Genomic DNA, 21,487 nt, shown 5'->3' with positions numbered 1-21,487 from the left:
TTCAGCCTGGACTGCTGGACTTCATTAAAAGTCAGGATTAAAGGTGCTTTTTGTACAATTAAAATAACCATCAGCAGTCGATCTTAAAATAAGCTGAATGTCTGTTGTACATTTCAAGGTTATGGTTCTGAGTTTCAGACTGTTGGCTGCAGTGCCAGCTGACCACAGAAAAAGTTGTGTGTGACTAAAGTCTATCTGGGCTGGAAGCCTGCCAGAGGCTACCGTGCAAATTTCCAGTGGACATTCCTATCTGCAGATCCTTCTGTACAGACTGTTGTCCTGTCTGAGCAACTTTTCTGCAAACTAAAATATTCTTTCCACTGTGAACTGTGGATATCCACCCAGTTGCTCTCCAGGGGTGGTCCTCGTGATCTGAGCTGCTCTTTAAGTTTTGCTTTTACTGCAGCCTCCTCTTACGCTGCAATCCTTCTTTCGGTTTCATCTAATTGTAAATGTCTTTAAGTAGTTTATTCTCTTGTCTAAACCACTTATCTCATCCTTCCTTGGTCTTCTAACCTAAAGCTAACCTTTACTGTAACACCTAAGCCTAACCCTTTCTCCATTCTATCATTGTTCTTGTTCTGGCAACTTATTTTATTGAAACTAACTAATGCTTATATATATTTCTATATTTTATTAAACAAAACAGACTGTTTGGGATTTTTTTTTTGTTTTTGGTCCCAACTTCTCCAGGTTCACTCAAACACATCTCAGAATAGATTGTTTCATTCTACTGGACAGAGCCAGTAAAATCCAGCTTTAAAATGAATTCCTCCTTTATCTAAACTGTTTTATTTGTCTGCATTGCTCTTTAACAACTTCAAAACTCTAATTTTTGTGTATTTTCTTTACATAGATGTTACATAGATCTCGACTTAGTAGAAGCTGATAAAAGTTGAAGAATTAGTACTACAGTGGTGGAGGGGGGGTAATCTATACAAGGACTGGCAGAGAAATTACAGAATTAGCATGTGCTGTTTTGGAAGTGGATTAGTAGTTACTGTATAACAGCTATAGCATAAGTAGACTAGATATAATTACACTGCTTTAAATACTATACACAAATTGGAAATAGACTTACAAAAAAGGTGTGCAGGCACAAAATTACTCCACGCAGAATCAACACTATTAAATAACAATCTTAATAAAAATAGTATCAAAACTTACTGACAAAATACTGGAAGCTACAGGAAAACATGTTCTGGCTAAACAGCTGCAGAATGAAATATATTGTAATATTTTTTAATAAGTGACTAGTGACATTATCACAGCAAATACATCAAAGTTACATTTTAAGTGAGAAAGAAAACCCTACAAAACTGAAAAGCAGATTGATGGCTGAAACATTAAGAAAAAGCTGCAATTGTGCCAGTTCACTTGAGGAAAACAACAGCAGGAAAGGATACGACTTCCAGCAGTAACTTAACACAGTTCTGACACCATAAAAGTAATTAGTTATGTGCAGACAGGACCACAGAAGCAGGCTACAGCAATGGAGACCTCAGCTGACCCTGTTAAGTCAACACAACTCAGAATGAGGGGCGGTTTATAGACACAGAGCATAAAACGTTAGTGGTTACCATTCACAGCTTTATAACAGAGTAATTCCCATTCATTAAGAATTTTGACCATGACTTGAATGTACTGAAAGTTAAACTAAACCACTTCCTGCCAAAAAATAAATAAATCACACAAAGGAGGCTCAGCTACACATTAAATTCAGCAAGAAACCACACTATGAGATGGTAGTCTTTGCAGTCTTGGTGAGATTGGAGTAGTGACACTTGAACCTGCACTCCACATTTCAGAGCATCTTCAAAGCACAGCTGCAGGCCAGGACAGTGGAGCTGTTGAACTTTGCCTGACCAATGTATCATTTTCTAACAGAAAGTTCTTGTCTTTGTTCTGTCTACTGTGGCTCAAAATGTTGTCCATCCCTGCTCTAGGTCCTGCCAAGGCTTTCCACAATGGCTTAGAAATGTAATATAGCTTGGATAGGCTCCAGTTTCACTGCAATCCTAAATTGAATAAGCAAAAGAAAACAGATGGATGAGAAAAAGCTGTTAGCTGGATTGGCTTACACTATCGTTTACTGCAACACTTGAGAGACTCCTAGTATTCAGTATAACAACTTCCTTGCTAACTTTATTCATGAGGCTTCACACAGGTCCAAAACATTATCAGCTAGCACCACACCCCAATTCAACTGAAAAACAAAAAAACCCCTCATAATAAAATACACAGCAAAAGGATAAAACAGAAGAAAATAAAATCACAGTGGCCAGCTGGACTTCTCTCAATCCTAATCTTTCACTAGTTCTAGAAGAGGTTGTAAAAATGTCAATTTTATTCAGGAGCTTTGCAGACAGATACAAAAAAACTGATGACTTTGATGAAAGGAAAACATCTAATGATTTCACAAACACCAACTAACCGGCACAACTATCTAGCTAAGCAAAAGTCCCTACTTACCATTACCGATGCTATCTATAGAAACTAATCTGGCTTCACAATTAGACGGTTGCTTCCTTGCTTGATGCACTGTTAGTGCTGTATGACACTCTGGAATCACTATTGATGTCAAGCTATACAGAGGCTTGTTTGACCTGTGTAACAATCTTGACTATTTGGTCCTAGAGGTGTATTTAATTTTTTATTTCCAAGTCCTCAATCAGCTCTTTACATGTTTACTTATCAAGCTTCTTATCGTATTATAATTAAATTTCTACTCACTGACCCCATCTTTTGTGTTATCTTGACTGTCTGGACTATTTAATTTTGTCATATTATATTTATGTTGCCGAGCTAATCCACTTTATCTAAGGTACTTTTTAATCGGTTGTGTTTAGTGTTTGGGCTCCTGCAGCACAGTGGAGATAAAGAAACTATATCGTTACGTTCTGACAAGTCAACACACGCTGCTCTGTTAAAATAACCTGCGCTGCTGTTATCTCTCAAAAGGTCACATGTAAAAATCCCCCTTTTGTCTTTTGACAAAATATCACAATATTTTAATGATTTTTCCCCCACAGAAGAAAGGAAAACTAATTAAAAGAAAACAACATCAGAATAGAGACCAACAGACTGCAACTGGAAAGGATTGGTTTCACTAGTAACTGAGCAAACAGAGCCATAACAGGGTTGTGGCTAAAGTTCATAAAAACACATTCAACCCATTTACCATATACTGACACAACACTGTGTTTGTTTTAGCATGTTGACACTTCCCCAAAAACATGCACAAAACATAGAAATTGCACATACTCTGTGGAAAGGAAAATATAAGTAAACACTTTTTTTCTACTGAAGTAGAGCAGTCCATGTTTACCTACATTACTTCTGTTGCTATGTATGTAGAAATACTCCAACTCAGTGAAGAGGAGGAATGAAAACCCACACTCAAGGCTGTGCTATATAAAACATTACTGCCCTTTCTTATACAATTAACATCTTAAAAAAAAAACACTATTCCCATTACATTACGAAGAAAACACCCAGAACACACAACAGCAAAAGCAAAAGCAAACCAAGAGAAATAACAACTGCAACACCATTTACTTATATGTTTGCAACAGTTTCTGAGTTACACACAAATGGTGATCAAGAGAGCAGACAAGACTGAAACACCTCCCTTGTCGGCTTCTCCTTCTGTTGAAAAGCTAATATTGCGCATGCAGTAACACAACAAATTGTAAACTCGATTATTATTATTTACCCATCTTTTAGTAAAACTGTGAGAAGCTTCAAAGCTTCAAAAGAGCAAAAAAACCTAGTGTCACCCAGAGTGTCACCACATATAATAACTGTATGCGGCAAAGACTCTCGCATGGAGCTGAAATTATACTGTCAACATTTCCAGGGTGTATCCTCCATCTTGCCTGATGACAGCGGGAAAGCCTCAAGTCTCACCGTGACCCTGAGCTTGATGAGCCAAAGAAAAAAGATAGATGGAAGGTTGGCTGCTGGAATCACATATTCATCATTAGCAGCTGAGTCACTGTAATCAGCACAGCACGATATTTGATAACTTGGGTTATGAGGCTTCAAAAGGGTCCAGAACGTCAAGAGTTATCACCCCACCCCAATTCTCTTCATTATAAGGAGAAAAAAACCCTAAAAAAAAAACAGCAAATAAGGAAAACAGCAGAAAAAAAAATCTGATTTCAGCAAGAGATTAGTCGACCTGCTGAATAGGAATAGTTGCCATACATACTGGAAGAGTTTTGCTCATGTCCATGATATTTTACCAGCTGCAAATGAGCACTGTGACTCACTGAGTAAAAAAATGCTTCTTTGCTACAGGGGTATGTGAGAAATGCAGCTGCACAGCACCGCAAATATGAAGCCAAAACAAATGACTCTGGTGGGCAAGAGACATCTCACAACTGGTGAAGGTTACGTAAATACTATTACCAGTACTGATGCTGTCTTACAGAATTTAGACATGATCCAATATCATCCAGCTTTTTCCGGTTCCAATACCTTGGCTGTGGTTATCTGCTGATACTCAGTATCAATAGGAGATCGGTGAAATTAGGAATATGTATTCCTCACTCACAGACAAGGAGCTGACAGTAAACAGGTGAAGAGAAATAATCGTGCCTGGCATAATAAAGGCTCACCACTAAGAGTTACACAAAAACCCACGTCCTTCCATGTTTTTAAATAAGATTACTGACCAAACATGACGAGGAATGAGAAGGGCTCACTTTATCAGCTCACTTTGACCAATGTTAAAAACTTTTGCGAGCATACAAGCAGAAGCGTGAAATACGTCCAAAATACGGTCCCTCAGCTATTCGCTTCTTCTGTGCTATGTTAGCTCTGCTGCTAGCTGTGGCAGGAATGCAGAGAGGTGGACTGAATGGACCAAGGATCTGCTCTTTTTCACCATTAGCTGATCAAATTATTAGCTGGGGACATACCCGAGACGAACTGTTCTGGCATTAAGAGGAGAAGACTGGACTGTATTGTTAGTGCATGATGTGTAATTTGGAATCAGTGCAAACTACACAACAGGGACACCGTCTCTAAACTGTTTAAGGAAAATGCACTTTAAAAACAGAGTCAGTGACTTTAGAGTAGATGATCATACATGTTAGAAGTCTACACTAATGTTATACATTAAAAGGGATTTTCAATCTCACAATAAGGATTCTATATAATTAATTTAACACTGGTGTCAGATCAGTACTCGATATTTCCAGAAAGCCCAAAGTCATGGTATTAATATTAAATAGAAACTGGAAAAAGTCAAGGCATTTCCCTACGTGATTAATATATAACTATATTTTATCAGAAAGTACCAGCTCTTTTACACAAGATTCTTGGATCAAGTAGTAACCACATAAAACAACAACATCTAGTGACAATGACCACCTTCAGCACATTCTTTATGATGCTTTAGGTATTGATATACATTATAGGTATAACCATGTATACATTTAGTTCTTTACACTAGCTATTTCATATTCAAAGTACATAAGTAGAAAAATGCTGTTTACCCCAGATCTGTTGCCAAGTAACATCATAAGCAACAGAAAAATGAAGGCGACACCTTCATAGTTTCCTATGTTGAAATGCATACATTTAGAAGATTAAAAAGCATGTTTACAGGCTGGTACAAACTGATTTGAGTTCCCTTCTTTCACAACAACTCAAAAGAGGGTAAAGAGGTAGGCTTTAATAACTCATCCACCTTGATGCTGTGGTGTGCCTCACATTTTCTAACTGGAGTTAATGAACTGGACCTCTTCACTGTATCTATGTTACTCTATGCCCTTTGGATCATTTTAATGGATCATTTGACAAATATAAGGGCTCACTGAGTTACGCAGCCAAGCCAATAAGCTTGTGCTGTTTTGTTAGACTGCTATTACTCTGCTACTAAACAGTAATAAGCTGACGTGTACGCCAAATATGACTTCCTACACCAAATGTTAGCATAAAGACTTCAACTCTGAAAGTCGAAAACAAGTGGGTGACATCGCAGTGACTACATCCATCTTTTATAGCATCTATGGTTATCTAATGCAGCAGATACAGAGAAAGAGACAGAGGTAAGCTGGAACTTTACCCAATGTGACTTTTTGGCTAAAAATACACCAGTGCTGTTTCCTGCGAATGGTCAGTGATGGTCAATCAACCAAAATATAAAGAATGCAGTGGTAAGCAAGAGATAAGAGGCAGATAAGAGGTGACGAGCAAATCATCGAGTACATTATTTAAAAACAACAACACACAGCAAGTTGCTAACTGTGAAGCATTCTGGCACAGACTTTCAGTCACAAGTGAAGAAGGCTGTTAAGCTGTCTGAAAATAATAAAGTTCAGGGTCAGAATTAATTGAGCAATTTCACATTTGCATTGCACACTAAACCCTACTTCCTTGGACCTTGCTCTAATCTAGCCACAAGTCTCTCTGTGTTGTGATGGTTCCTAAAAGGGTCATAAACATTATTTAAAGAAAGTTGTGATATGAAACAACATGAAGCTCTTATCGTGCTGTTCCATTTTAAACCACTCAACTAATTTTTCTCCACTGCAACAGCTGACAGTGCGGTTCTTTGTACATGACCTGGATAAAACTTGCACACACTGATGCAAGAATAATGTACTTTCCCCATAAAATGCCTGTGTCACTGATGTTGTCCTTCCAGTAAATAAAACAGTTTATTTGTCTTTGAAAACTGTGCCAGCTCTGCCTACATACACAACTGAAACATTACCAAGGCCATTAGTGGTTATTTTACAACTAAAATAAGACAGCAGTGGCAAACTGTATATATGTCAGATCTAAACCTAACATACTTATACTACTTCAGTATATCCTTGTTGTGATAAATGTGGACCTTAACCCGTCTTTATTCTATCACCAGCACTTTCCTTCAAATGGCATACAGTCAGAATAAGAATTCTTTTTAGTATTACTGATGACAGATGATTCAAACATTTCAAAAATTATAAAGCTTGAACTGGAAACTGACTGCTCTCAAGAGTACAGGCTTGCAAAATTAATCATCACTACTATAAAGAATCCATTCAAATCATAAATCTAGCAGCTTTGTAATGTAAAAGGTTTGTAATAAACCCTACCCCCATGAAGACTCAAAGTTGGGGTTTTTGTCAAAGGTTCTTGAGAGCGCTGTTGATTAAAGGGATGAGGGAATCCCCTTTTATTACATCTTACCAAAACGGTCTAATACTGTGCAACCGACCTTATCGCTGGAGTTTATTCATACTTGAGCTCATTTTCCAACGACATAAAGAAGATCATTCTCCTGTTCAACTGGTCTGTATCCTTTTCAATTGGAGCAACAAATATTTCCAGTTATTAAAGTATTCCCGTTTACTGATAAAAATCAGAGTAAGCTGTTACAAATGCCTTTTCAGGGAGGACACGAATTTAGATTAAGATAATGGTTGATTTATTTTTTGTACCTTGCATTTATATGTGTTGAATGCTGCGAGCTCTTGCAAGCATTAAATAAAGCAACCTGTTCTTAGTGGTTTTCATTCAAAGGTTTCCCAGGAGCCTCTCCTTGGTGATCTAAAAGCAGTATATGATTACTGTCTAAAAACCTTCAGCAAATAAAATCTGTTACAATATGGAAGGAGCTGCCAGACATTTTCACTAAAGTACTGATTTAAAAGAGGCAGGGGAGACTTTGGAAGAAGGCAGTAAGCAGCTGGACAAATCCCCATTGTTTGAATCTTTAGACTAGTTAGACATGCTATTCACACCAATTTAAAGTGAGTTCTGTACTGGGGTGCCAGGAATATGTCATGCAATACAATTAAGCCGTTTCCAACATGACAATGAGTTCAGTCTACAGGCCTCTATAATAATTAGCCTTATTAAAGACAGTCTGTAATGAGGAACTGTACGACACACTAATGTAAGCCTTAAATCGGTTTAGAGACTGTGTTCCTGTTGTGTAGTTTGCACTCAAGATAGACGTATCTTGAGCTATGTATTTATTTACATAAATAAATACATTTTACAGCTTATGTATTTAAGCTATAACTCCAGTAACAGGGAGGTTAGTGGAGTTAACTAAGAATAAACTAAAATACAAAACTAAATGAGCAAGACTAACAGAAATAAAGACAAGAATTATGAGAAAAATGGGAAGTAACAACATCACAACACACTTGATGAGACATGCATTTGTGTCCTGGTGAGACTTGGGATTACTATTCTATATGATCATCAATCAAGTGCCATTAAAAATTGCATTATTCTCAAGTTCTAAAATACATGCTCCTAATGAATAGTCTCTATATCCTAATAATGGCAAAAAATAAATAAATAAATAAAACTAAGAAAGAAAGTAATAAAAACGAAACTAAAACTACACGCTTGTAGACCATAAAGACAAAACTGAAATATGCTAAATCCTCATTGGGTGCTAACTGAAAAAAATCAAATTCCTAAGATAAAGCTCAGAGGTAAGAAGGAAAAACAAGTAAGAGTATAGAAAACTAATAATTCTAGGATGCAGCTCCCCAGTGAATTAGTTCCTGAACACCCAAAGTTTAACAAAATAGAGAAATCATACTATACATGTTTGTATGCTCCCTATCTCCTCCTATACGAGTGAACCAATCTTGATGAGACATTGTGAGTGCCGATGCGTATATGGCATATACAAACATTTTATACAATTCCACAATCGAATATGTTTGTACAGTTCAGCTTAATAGACAATTTGACTGTACACCGAATGGAATGTCATAGCATAGAAGCAATGTCATATTGAAGGAACGTTATAGTAAGGTGTAGAATGTCGTAGTATAGAATGGAATGTCATAGCATAGAAGCAATGTCATATTGAAGGAACGTTATAGTAAGGTGTAGAATGTCGTAGTATAGAATGGAATGTCATAGCATAGAAGCAATGTCATATTGAAGGAACGTTATAGTAAGGTGTAGAATGTCGTAGTATAGAATGGAATGTCATAGCATAGAAGCAATGTCATATTGAAGGAACGTTATAGTAAGGTGTAGAATGTCGTAGTATAGAATGTAATGTCATAGTATAGAAGCAATGTCATATTGAAGGAACGTTATAGTAAGGTGTAGAATGTCGTAGTATAGAATGGAATGTCATAGTATAGAAGCAATGTCATATTGAAGGAACGTTATAGTAAGGTGTAGAATGTCGTAGTATAGAATGGAATGTCATAGCATAGAAGCAATGTCATATTGAAGGAACGTTATAGTAAGGTGTAGAATGTCGTAGTATAGAATGGAATGTCATAGCATAGAAGCAATGTCATATTGAAGGAACGTTATAGTAAGGTGTAGAATGTCGTAGTATAGAATGTAATGTCATAGTATAGAAGCAATGTCATATTGAAGGAACGTTATAGTAAGGTGTAGAATGTCGTAGTATAGAATGGAATGTCATAGTATAGAAGCAATGTCATATTGAAGGAACGTTATAGTAAGGTGTAGAATGTCGTAGTATAGAATGGAATGTCATAGCATAGAAGCAATGTCATATTGAAGGAACGTTATAGTAAGGTGTAGAATGTCGTAGTATAGAATGGAATGTCATAGCATAGAAGCAATGTCATATTGAAGGAACGTTATAGTAAGGTGTAGAATGTCGTAGTATAGAATGTAATGTCATAGTATAGAAGCAATGTCATATTGAAGGAACGTTATAGTAAGGTGTAGAATGTCGTAGTATAGAATGGAATGTCATAGTATAGAAGCAATGTCATATTGAAGGAACGTTATAGTAAGGTGTAGAATGTCGTAGTATAGAATGGAATGTCATAGCATAGAAGCAATGTCATATTGAAGGAACGTTATAGTAAGGTGTAGAATGTCGTAGTATAGAATGGAATGTCATAGCATAGAAGCAATGTCATATTGAAGGAACGTTATAGTAAGGTGTAGAATGTCGTAGTGTAGAATGGAATGTCATAGTAAAGATTGGATTGTCATAATATAGAAAGGAATTTCATAGAATGAAATGTCATATTGAACAGAACATTACAGTAAGGTGTGGAATATCGTGGTATAGAATGGAATGCCAGATTAGAATGCCATGTCCCAGTATATAATGTATTATAGCATCATACTTTAATGATGTACGTAGGTATATAATCTGGTAATAAAGGGTTAAACTAGTTATAAATAAATGTAAACTGTTGACATCGCTGAGTTGACATCGCTTTATTCACGTCAACAAACATGCAAAGCTCTGCAGAGGGGGTCTTCATGAAGGTCAGCTTTTTCCTGAAGGTCTGTAAAAGTGCTGCCTCTTCAGGTTTTCAAAACTCGAATTACTGGTTGATAACGGACTGCTGATGGCAGATGGGCACAGCAGTACATATAGGCTGTAATAAAATCCTGATCCAAATCAATGATCATTAGAGTCTTTTTCTTTACACGGGCATGTTTGATAAACTGAGAGTGGACTGCAGTGAAAATCTAACTAAATGGATTTTCTTAGTAAGTTTCTTGTGTGCAGCCGTTTCTATATTTACCACGTAAACACAAGTATGGCAGGCACATGCTCAGCAAAAACTTTCTGTAAAAAAGCAAAGTTTAGAAAGTCTGACTGCCACACACCAACTGATGAAGCCCGGCTCGACTAGCTAAGTTACTGCGCTAACCATAAGCACGATTAAATTCATAGCAACAATGACTCCTCTCAGCATCACCCGCACACGCTCGCACTTACTCTCCTTCCTTTAGGTTACGGCTGCTTCAGCTTCCCTTCCGTCCGCTCGGGTCTGCGGGTCGGCGTGTAGTCCAGTGCTGGGTCAACTTCGCGCTACAGCTAAGCTACGACGGCTCCTGAATGTTCACCATAGCTGTCAATAAAAGTACCCGCTGCTTCGTTATTTTCTCCCTCAAACGCCATCCTGTTGGTCTTTACATATTTCCCTGCGACTGCTTCGTTTTACTCTCCACACTAACTACACTGTAGGTCAGCTCTCCGTATTTTCTTTTTTTTAACCCGACATGTTTGCTTTAAGGTCAAATAGAGCACGGACTGAAACCTCCACCGTAGAAACCTCCTGTTATGTGCGGACACACTGATACAGCGACAGATTATGGAGGTTTGAGGGCGGAGCAGAATGCCCCTTTTTTTTCTGTTTAAGCTCGCTTCTGGCTCTCTGCCCTCGCCCTAGCTCCTTCCGCGTTTGACGTAGAAAAAATAAAAATAAAAACGATGTTGATATATCAGCCATCAGCAACAGTGTTTACTTTTGGCCCCTTTACATGTCTACTTCGCTTCAGTTCATATGAAAATACTGTGGGCTACTTTTCCTTGAACACATTTTTATAGCTTTGACCTTTTTTAAGGTCATGAGCCTAAAAATCCCTCCCAGCCACGACATTAAAATGTTTTTACTCATTTAAGCATTATAGATCGATGGTGTTCAGTAAAATAAACGGCATTCTCCATGATGAGTGCCACTCTGGCCATGTATGGAGGACCAAAGCGTCAAAATAATAATTTAAAAAAAAAATCAGAAAATGTATAAATGCTCTTGCTGGATGAGCCTAATATCCAGTTAAATCAAACAACTATAGAAAATATGTATCTGTATATTTTTAATTAATTAAAAATAATTATTTTTTATTATGTTTTATTTATTTCTTAAATTAATGTTGTTTATTTTAACTGTCATAAACAGGATGTGACAAGTGATAATAATAACAACTGCACTGCATTAAAACATTCACCGGTCTTTAATCCGGTCTTTAAATGATGACTTATGAACCCTGCTTCTGAGTCCAAACTACTCTTCGTTTATTAAGGCTGTTGTGTTTTTAACATGTTTTAAAGCTTTGTATCTTCTTCTATTTAATCTGAACAAGCCCCTAAAAACAGTCGGTGATCACTGTCGGCCTCTCTCGGTTTTCATTACCACTGTTTTTTTTAAAGCTCAGTTTTTAAAACCTTACGATGTAACTACAGCTCAGCCCATGCAGCAGTATGTTAATGACTGTGTTGCCACCACATAGCCCTACAAACGCCACTGCTGTTTAGTTTCCTGTCTTCATTTATGTCGGAAGTGATAGCAGAGCTGTACATTTAAAATTTTCAGAAATCCCTCAAAAAGAACATGGTATATTATTTAATCTTAAAAATTTGGGGGGAGTCCTCCCACGTACCATTAGAGGGAACCCATGTGGTACACATACCACAGTTTGAGAACCACTGCTTTATTAGATTTATTGGCACTGCAAATTTTGCTAAATTTTATTCAGTATACTGGGGGCAGTGATATAAGAGAGAGACTTCAGCTACAAAAGCTCACATAGTCACATTATTTTTTTAGCTAAATGACACATTGTTTTCTAATCCATGTCTAATTCGCCTTTTTTTTTCCTGTCACTTGTGCTGCTGCAACAAGTTCATTTCCCCAGTGTGAGTTTAAATAAAGTCCATGTCTATGTCTAAATCAACATGGTTACATAAATAAAAGTGCAAGGAAATATTTCTCTACACCACAAAGTTGACTGAAATAACCACGGGATGAGTGGTGACCTAAAAACCACAGGTGACAGGAACTTTGGGAAGATTTGGTCAAACAGAAAGCAATAACCTTGTTGCGTCTCACTTTTTGGCCCATTTGCAACAGGGAAACATATGTATACGTAAAATTCAAATTCTACCTGATTGAACAAAATGTTCTGTGATGAATGGTTGATATTACAAAGACATTCTGTTACCAAAAAAAGAGAGATGTCTCTCCAAGATTCTGTTTTGGATTAAATCCTTTCTTTTTCTCATTTCCTTTGGAACACTTTAAAAGTTCCAAAATATTATCCTCTGGCACAAATTGGAGCAGTGTAGCAACCATTCAGATTTATTAGCTCTTTAGACCTGACCCTGCCACTGATGATCCTCACATGCTTTTTCTTTGAGTTAACTCAATAAATACACATTTTGTGTGCAGCCCCAAATCCACGCCTTGAGGTGGTTCGCATAGATCAGCAACTTCAATCTATTTCCATCATATGACCACTGGAATGCAAAACTCTGTCCACACATTATTAAAAAAAAGTCAAATGCATTTCACAGCTGACCACACAATTTATCTATATTTTTCAAGATATATAGAGATACATTTTGTGCTAAAATAAACTTGCAAAACAAACAAGACAAACAAGACAATCATCATATTGGGTCTTCAAGCTTGTGCATTATACAAACAGATGATGATGATAGAACATGTTTATGTACTATGACTGTAAAAGCTCTTCATTTATATTAGTGAAGTTTTCTGCCTTAAAGGGTTTCTATTGTGCTAATTATCAAGTTAATCTCTGCTCAAAGTTTATCTTACACTGTTTGAAACAAGGTGTTTTAGCACCTTTTACTTTAAGGCCACCCTCCCTTTAAGACAGATTTTCTTCTAATTGCCTAACCCGGGCAAAAAGAAGGTTTGAATACACACAAAAAAAATTTAATATCTGACTTTACATAAATTAATTACATGTTAATTTTCCATGTAATTTCGTAACATAAGTACAATTTAAAATGTAAAATTTAATGGAATTTGATCGAATGAAATTGAATAATACTTGATTAAAATGCATTCAGTTTATACCAACCATATTTCTCTTTATGATTGATTATTGAAATACATAAACCCTTGATAGTGTGTATTTCAGTTGCAGTTTACTCTAAATCATTGCTTCATGTTTTTCAAAGGCAAAGAATAGTTCTTTGACGTGCAGAAGGTGGGAGGGTCTTCCGTGCACAAGGCCAGAGCTCTACGTTTGAGGTGACCAAACTGAGAAAATATTACAGAAAATAAAAAAAGCATGATAAGTCTGCTGCACATTACAATTTGAGTCCACCTGTTCAATTTGCTCCAAGGCTGCAAGTGGTGGGACAGTGAATACCAGTGAATACCAACACAGCCCATTAAAACTGTTTTGTTTTTTTAAGTAAACCAAATGTGTTTAATTTCAAGGTCCCGACCATGTAAAGCTCTTACTTATAGGTATGTACACTGAGAAGTCAAGGAGGACATGAACCAAGTGTGTTTGTGTTTTGCTTTGAGCATCATTGCAGAACAACAAATTCTTCATATATATACACACACACATATGTGTGTATATATATATATATATATATATATATATATATATATATATATATATATATATAGACATGCACGCACACACACACACACATACATATATACATATATATATATATATATAAAGGCTGAACTAAAAGCACTGAAGGGGTTAATTACTTCATGCCCTCTTGCATAACGTGGATACGCACGCAGGCACCCACACACACACTGCTGCCACAAGCCTCCTCAGCAAAGAGCCACTGCAAGTCAGGATGCCTGTTTCTTTACCGAAATAAATCCTTCCACATCTGCAGAGCGTTAATTAAACCTCAGGAACGCCAGAACCCGTAAGGAGATCAGGTGAATAGAGAGGCCAGTGTTTCCTCAAAGTTATTTGGGGTTCTCATCCATTCCTCACCCAGGAACCGTTACCACGGCATGAGGCTGCAGTACAAGGTGGGGCTGGATCGCTAGATATTGATTTGACTGATTATGACATGTTTGAATTTGCCAGTAAATCATGTTATTTAGGGCTAATGTTATGGTATCTCCAACAATGCCAAAACCTTTACAGTGTTTAAATGTCACACATGCAGTATACTCACTCCTACACAGGGCCCAAAACCTATTTGAAAAATGAAAATGAAAACATGGTTGTTATCCACATTTTGGAGCCTTTTAATAAACATGAAAAATTAGGGTAATCTATGCAGCTCACACTTGCATCCATATGATAACAGAACTATGCTCTTACTATAGACAGACCATCATGCCAGGCTGTTCTGAGACTCTGCAGTTTAGTTTGCCCAACCACGGGGACTCCATCCTCAGCAAAATGAATGATCTTAGAGAAGAACATCGCTTTTGTGACATCACGCTCATCTTGGGCAGGCCACAGGACTCTACTGTCCATCCTCTCCAGTTCCAAGGTCACAGAGTGGTGCTTGCAGCATCCTCAGACTTCCTGCGTGATCAGTTCCTGCTTCACAAAGGCCGATCAGAGCTGAGTGTGGCTGTTGTTTCCAACGTGAAGGTTGCCAAGACACTACTCCTGTCCTGCTACACAGGGTTCCTAGAGGTGCAAGATCTAGTGTTTCTGTAATCACAGAGCTGAATATGGCCATATATCAAAAGTCTTTTGAGCTGAGGTGTTTGTTTTACTGTATAATCATTCATTTCTGTACTATAATGAAAGGTTCTAGATATAGTTTTATAATAGATCCATATTTAAAGTGAACAAGAGGAATATTATTCTAAAGGGGAACCTATTGTACAAATTTTTCAATCCATATTTTTATTCTTACATTCTATTATAGTAGCTCTGCATGACTCACGGTCTCAGAAGCTCACAAAGAAGTATAATAAGTCCTCTTTTTCTTACGGTTGGTGCTGTTTCTTTAATATTCATTGTTGCTTCATCCATTGCTGGTATGCAGGTCCCTCAGAGAGAACTTGTGAGCTACTTGACTGCAGCCAGTGTACTCCAGATGAGCCAGGTGGTGGAGAAGTGTGTCCAGGCTATTTCACAGTACCTCAGTCCCACCACGCCTTTCTTGAATCTGACTAGACTCTCAGAGGAGAAGGAAACCCAGCAGCTCAGCAGCAGGTGGCTTGGTTCCAGCTTTGATAATCCGAAGGAAAGGGATGCAGCCCTGCCCGACGCTATCATCCACAAAACAAATAGCAAGGAAGTTGGAACAGTCGTGGTAAACCCCAGGTTGACAGCCGGCCAAGAAGCCAAGGTGGATACTATAGGACTGAGAGAACCCAGAGAAGCCAAAATCGACTTATCTCAAGATGCAGAATGTTGCCTTGACATGCTGAAGTTGGGCAAAGAAGGAGATGCTCTGCCATGTTACACAAGCAACCCATTATCTCATGCTCCTCACACTGCAGGTAATCCACACCCTTCTGCAGTTTTACATGACCTAATGTCTTCCACAGCCACCATGATCAGTTCTGCAGCTGACACAGAACTGGTAAATAGTTCCAAAAACCAACACGAACAAGATGTTAAAGATTCACCAAAAGAGGAAAAGAAGTACATGCCAAAGGCAAATCAACTGCAACAAAGTGGAAAGCTAGGGAACTCTAGTCTTTTTTGCCACCCTAAAACACCTCTGTCCAAGATTCATTTTGCTGCAGATAACTCGGATACAGTAGTGTTCCAAAAGCCATACCTATGCAGAAAGTGTGACAAAGTCTTTCAGCACTTTGAGAGCTATGTGGGCCACCTGAAGGAACACAGACAGTATTTCTGTTTGGTCTGTGGAAAAGTCTTTTCTCAGAAGAATAATCTGACTCACATTGGTATCCACACTGGTTTTAAGCCTTTCAGATGCCCTCTGTGCCACATGACATTTACCCAGAAGGCCATGCTGCAACACCACTTCAATCTCCATACATGGGAGGAAGCCCCTTGAGTATACATTGTTGTGCTTACAGCACCAAATGCCAGGCCTCTGGTGCCACCTAAGGGAGAGTTATGGCAACAGTTAGCTGCAAAATGTGAGTTTGCCATTAAAATAGAAGATTTAGCATAGTTATTTAATTATTGCTTACGACCTGGAGGTCCAAAAATTAAATGAAGAAATACATACATCACAATAGAAAATGTTGTTAAATGCACAAAAATACAATTGAAACTAATTGCACGGTTGCACAAATTATAGTTACTTATATTTTTCATTGTTATTGTTATTATGTTTTTATTTATTTATTTTTTATCTCTGTCCATTATTATTATCTTCCCTGCTCATTTACAACCCCAATTCCAAAAAAGTTAGAATGCTGTGGAAAATGCAACCAAAAGCAGAATGCAATTATTTAAAAAACAAAACAGGTTTTTTGTTTGTAGAAACACAAAGAAGGCCCAGGACTGTCAAGTAGCTAGAAGCCAATTAGACAACAATGGGGCAGCATCTCTCTCTTAAAAGTTAATCAACTAGTTTCCTCAGTTCCCAAATGTTTATGGGCTGTTTTTAAAAAGAAGAGGGGGCTCTACACAGCAGTAAATATGACCCTCTCCCTAACTGTTTTGAGATGAATTCACTGCCATCCAATTCAAAATGTCCTCGGGCATTTTCTCAGTTTAAACATTATGATATGATATGTTTTCTGCATTCTATGGTGAATACAATGTGGGTTTCTGGAAAATGCAAATCATTGCATTCTGCCTTTTATTGCAACAAAATTATTCAATTGCAACAAACTGAAGAGCAAACTTGGAGCAAATAAAAGTCTTTACTGTTCTGAAAAACATGAGTAGAGTGAGCTCACAGAAAAGCAACTGCTTCACCATTTGACCCTCTAGAAATTGTGTACAGCTCACTGAGCATGACTCGGCAAGTGGGTTTCCATGCTCTCTCACTCCATCCCTTCCCTACACATGTCTGCTTTTATCCCTCAGCTATCCTTTTGGCCCAGAAATGTCATTGTCACTCATCTTACTGAATGGAACACTAGCCAGTGGGCGCCTCAGATGCCACTGGCACTGTGTGCAGACAAACAGTGAATGCATGGCTTTGGTGTAGGTATTCAGTTTAGAAATTCATGCAAATGTGCGTTTGTGTGTGACCAAGGAAGACAGAGAATGTACATAAATATAGCTGAAGATAAAATTAAGCAAGCATTGATCTACCTATTTGCACTTGCATAAAGCAACTTAGTCCGAAAAAACATCAACATAAAGAAGTAATCTTGTGAGTTATAGGTCAAAAACAGAAAGCGAACATAAGGAAAACATCTTAAAGTGTAATAACATGAATAGTCATGTGATTGTTTCACTGAGAAGGGATTGAAATTCTCTTCAACAGCAATCAGTGCTGCTTCCATGAACTAGGTCAGAATTTATACAGGCATGTGTGTTTGCACACACCACTGCACACATAAATAAAATCCATGTATGTAAGGTTTTGGAGCACATCCATTATGGATGAGATGCTAAGAGAGAAACAGCAGGGAGGATGAAGACAACGAGGAAGATGGATGAGTAGTGGCAGAGATATTGATGGAGAGTAATTATATTAAGGAAAAGTAGCTTCTTTGGTCTTATAATTAAAATTATACAGGATCCATATGTGGCTCAAGAGTTGGGAGTTTGCCTTGTAATCGGAAGGTTGCCCGTTCGAGCCCCGTCCTTGGGCAAGACACTTCACTCGTTGCCTACTGGTGGTGGTCAGAGGGCCCGGTGGCACCAGTGTCCAGCAGCCTCGCCTCTGTCAGTGCGCCCCAGGGTGGCTGTGGCTACAATGTAGCTTGCCATCACCAGTGTGGGAATGGGTGGATGACTGGATATGTAAAGCGCTTTGGGGTCCTTAGGACTGGTAAAGCACTATACAAATATAGGCCATTTACATATCCAAGACTGACTTGGGAAAAAATGGTTTTTATATTCCTGTGCCCACATTATGACCAGATGTCAAGTTAAGCTACAAGGAAAGAGCAATAAAAAGCATCGAGGAAGCGTCTAGCACTTTAGAATGGCAATGTTTACCATGTTAACTGTTTTTGCAGTTACTTACATACTTGGAAAATCTGTTGCAGATTACAGAAAAATATGATTTCTGGATATAATTCATCATCTGGGGATGATTTGGATATTTGTACCACGATGAATTAGATGCAGATTCAATAGATGTCAAAAAAATTCACAACAAACTCAAAGGATCATGATCATGCCAGAGGATCATGAAAACTGGATTTGGATTCCATATCCTGGAGACAATAAATGTTTGCTTGTGTATTTGATTATGGACCATTCCTAGAGTTAATAGGGTTGATTTTTGCATAGGAAAATATTATATTAAATAAATATTTAATATAATATCTGAATGAGATTATGTTGTTGGAGTAATTGGCAGGACAGTAGCCAAGAAAGCAGAGAAAGAGCAAGGGGGAATGACATGCAGAAAATAGTTGAACCCAGTGGCCTTTCAGCATGTGGGTCACCTGCCTAGTCAAGTAAGCTACTGTGTAGCAGCACCCTGTGAATGGTGTACTTTGCACTAAAATACACCTTTAACAAAACTTTACCCTTTTTCTAAAGCTTCATATGAGTTTGAACATGCTTATATGAAGCTTTGTTTTCATGTAGTACTGAATAAGGTGGCATTGTGCTGTGACAGAACTGGGGAGAAAGAGCCGAAAGGAAGAGATAGAATGTTCACCGTATTCTGAGGTAGGATTATGGCTTAAGTGCATTTGATTACAGCTGTATCAAAACTGACCTCACTGTGAACACAGTTTCAATACGGAGGAGCTGTTTTGTGTGTGTCAACAGAAAACTGGGAGAAATAAGTAGATATTGCTTTCATCAGACTTGGACTCGCCTCTGTGCTGCTCGGTGAGGCATGTGATATCGCATTCGTTATTTTACTGCAGAGACCAAGGAAATGTGTGCTTTGTCTGATAGACTCTAGTTTGTTCATGTAAACTATGTGTCTTTCTCACACATAAAAGTCTGCCATGCTTTGACTGACAGCTTTTCAGTTGTATTTTCTTCCCTTAAGTATTATTATTAAAGAACACTGCATACATTTTCATTTCTATGTCAGTGACACCAAACTTTATTTATACAATTGTGCCTTCTGTGGCTTCAAATGACACAATTCAAATAAAATTGTAGCTATAAAAGCTTTGATGTGAAATTTTGTACTTCTAATTTCAGTTTTGGACCGAAATCTCAAAAATATTTTGTATTATAAGATACTTATTATTGCCTCCAGCAACACTGTGGGGAATTTTTGACCAAGATATGTCCTTTAACTCATCCATTACACAAATATTCAGGTAGCTTCCTTCATCTGCGCAATAACACTAAGATTATAACCATCCTGTTTGTGATGCTGGAAAACATTTGTTACCTCTGCTGGACTATTGTAAGTTATTATCAGGCTGTTTTGAAAGTTTTCTAAAAAGCCTTCAGTTGACCCAAAATGCCACAGTGAGAGTACTAACACAGACTTGTGTGAGATAATATTTCTTCTTTGTTAGATTATCTTTATTGGCTCCCTGTTAAATTCAGAATTGAATTAGAAAACCTTCTCATAAACAAAAGTCTTGAGTGAAATCCTAAACACGTCCTAGTAATATATTATCCCAACAGAGCTCTTCACTCTCAGACTACAGACTTACTTGTGGTTCCTAAAGTTTCTAAATGCAGAATGAGAAGCAGAGCCTTCAGCTATCAGGACCCTTTACTATGAAACCAGCTCCCAGTTTGGGTTCAGGGTGCAGACATCCTCTCTACTAATCTACTCTCTAGATTAGGTTTAAAACTTTCCTTATTGATAAATTGTGTAGTTATGATTGCAACAGGTAACACAGATGCCATTATTACATATTATGAATGGTTGTCTTCTTTATTGTTGCTCTGTGGTTACCCCTACAAAAGTCTGATGCCTGCAGCGGCATCCTGTTGAAAGGGAGTTCTTCCTCCACACTGCCCCCAAGTGGTTGCTCACAGAGGTTTTTCTCTAATTCTGTAGGATCCTTACCTTACAGTATGATGAACTCTGAGAAGGCTGTTTCTGTGAACTCGTGCTATAAAAATAAGGTAAATTGGCAACAAGTCAATAACATGACCAAAGGGTGGCTGGTTCTTCTATTAGAAATAGCATGAGGAGTTGAGTCATTTGCGAAGGGCAAAAAGTAGACCCCCTCTCCTTTACATCGAAGGGCCACTTGAGATGGTTTAGGCATCTGACCACGATGCCCCCTGGGCACCTCCTGGGTGGGGTGTTGCAGACATGTCCCACTGTGAGGAAGCCCCATGGCAGACCCATGACATGCTGGAGAGATTACATCTCTCAACTGGCCTGAGTGGATATAAAGCCATTTTTTATTTTACCTTTCACTTTCTGAAGTCTTTGTGGTCATGCAAAGTCCTGCAAATCTCAAAATAAAAAAACAGCCGAATTTTATCTTCTTATAGTTGAAAGAACGCTAACTGAGACTTAGACTGTAGAATACATTCAAAACTATCATGTTACTATTATCCTGAAAACTGTGGCAGTTACTGTTTGTTTTATTATGGTTCAAATTGAATGCAAGGTGTTAAACATTATGTTGTTCCTTTATTGTGGTTTATATAAAAAAATATTACTGTTCAAGGTAGATTTGAACAGGTCCAAAGACGTCCTTGAGGAAACATCCATAGCCTCAGTGCACCACTTATATTGTTAGACATCAAACATGTAACACGTGCTGGAAAGATTTTTGCTTCTCATAACAGCATGATTGTAATATTTACTGTAAAAGGTTTTAGCTTACAGAAATTCATACATCAAGGGCTTTTGGGGCACAAGAAGAAAATTTGATTCTGTATGTAAGATAACATGTTTACAGCTCAAAAAGTGTTTTGGAACAGATTTAGCCTTCCAGTATGAATCATAATGAGTAGGCTCACGTCTCCTGCAGTG

At 37.8% G+C, this 21,487-nt stretch overlaps 1 protein-coding gene and 1 pseudogene across 2 annotated transcripts in view; one reads left to right on the top strand and one right to left on the bottom strand.

Moving 5' to 3' along the window:
* LOC309709876 (tyrosine-protein kinase JAK2-like) overlaps positions 1-11,188 on the bottom strand; it is a 42,449-nt gene extending 31,261 nt beyond the window's left edge. The window contains exon 1 of the mRNA XM_082538782.1: positions 10,700-11,188. The gene's annotated coding sequence lies outside the window, so the exon portion shown is untranslated. The remainder of the gene's footprint in view (positions 1-10,699) is intronic.
* Positions 11,189-14,835: 3,647 nt separating this feature from the next.
* LOC309712021 (zinc finger and BTB domain-containing protein 26-like) lies at positions 14,836-16,565 on the top strand (annotated as a pseudogene). The gene is made up of 2 exons: positions 14,836-15,144; positions 15,503-16,565. The product of its transcript is annotated as a zinc finger and BTB domain-containing protein 26-like (transcript).
* The last annotated feature ends 4,922 nt before the right edge of the window (positions 16,566-21,487 follow it).

Source organism: Aulonocara stuartgranti (genome assembly GCF_965226115.1).
Source record: "Aulonocara stuartgranti genome assembly, chromosome: 7".
Classification (NCBI taxonomy): domain Eukaryota; kingdom Metazoa; phylum Chordata; class Actinopteri; order Cichliformes; family Cichlidae; genus Aulonocara; species Aulonocara stuartgranti.
Note: the sequence above shows the minus strand (reverse complement) of the source record. Positions and strands in the feature narration are given on the sequence as shown.